Source organism: Elaeis guineensis, chromosome 1, assembly GCF_000442705.2.
Source record: "Elaeis guineensis isolate ETL-2024a chromosome 1, EG11, whole genome shotgun sequence".
Lineage (NCBI taxonomy): Eukaryota > Viridiplantae > Streptophyta > Magnoliopsida > Arecales > Arecaceae > Elaeis > Elaeis guineensis.
In genome coordinates, this window is record NC_025993.2 from 130,513,055 (window position 1) to 130,513,853 (window position 799).

A 799-nucleotide genomic window follows, 5' to 3' on the forward strand; every position below is an offset into this window, starting at 1 on the left:
ATTCTCTTCCGTCTTGATTTTTATGTCCTTTCATAGCAAGAAGGCATCCAAATACCTTTCCATTTAAGTTTTATTTGCCCATTAAGAATCATTCTTTGATGCTTTTACAATTTTTTTGAAATATAGACTTTATAAAACTATTAGTTCTATTATATATTCAAATATTTTGTTATTCATCAAAATCAAATCCTGGGATCAACAGTCTTCATTATGCATCTTCTTGCATAGATTTCAAAGCAATTAGTGGATGATCCAATAATAGATCATTTTGATTTTTTTAATCTTCTTTTGTTTTTTCTTAATTTTTCATGATCATCTAGATGCTTCTACTTTTTACTTATCATTTGATCTTATTTAGTTTTATCTTGATTCATGGTGATATGGAAGGGGTCAAAATTTTTGGATGCCTATTCCCAAAATTAGGGAGGGTATTTAGGGAATTGTAGACCTATTTTATTTTCACGTGACAGTCATACGATAACAATTCGAAATGAAGATAGATTGGTGGGACACATTGCAATGAACAAATAAGTTATTATGTTTAATTGAATTTTTTCAAAAATTTGAAGTCAAACTATTTCTCTTCCAAACTTGAAGAGATGTTTCCATAATTTTTTTAATATCTTTTTGTAATTTCTCAGCAACCTTAGTAGAAACCATAATAGAAAGAATGAAATCGCTAATTCCAACCAATTACTGGATGGAATGCCTTCTCATATTTGCTTTGGACACCTAGGGTATTATCTTGAATTGCAGGATTTTCTTGAAAATGGATGATATTGTAAATATGAGACTTTGG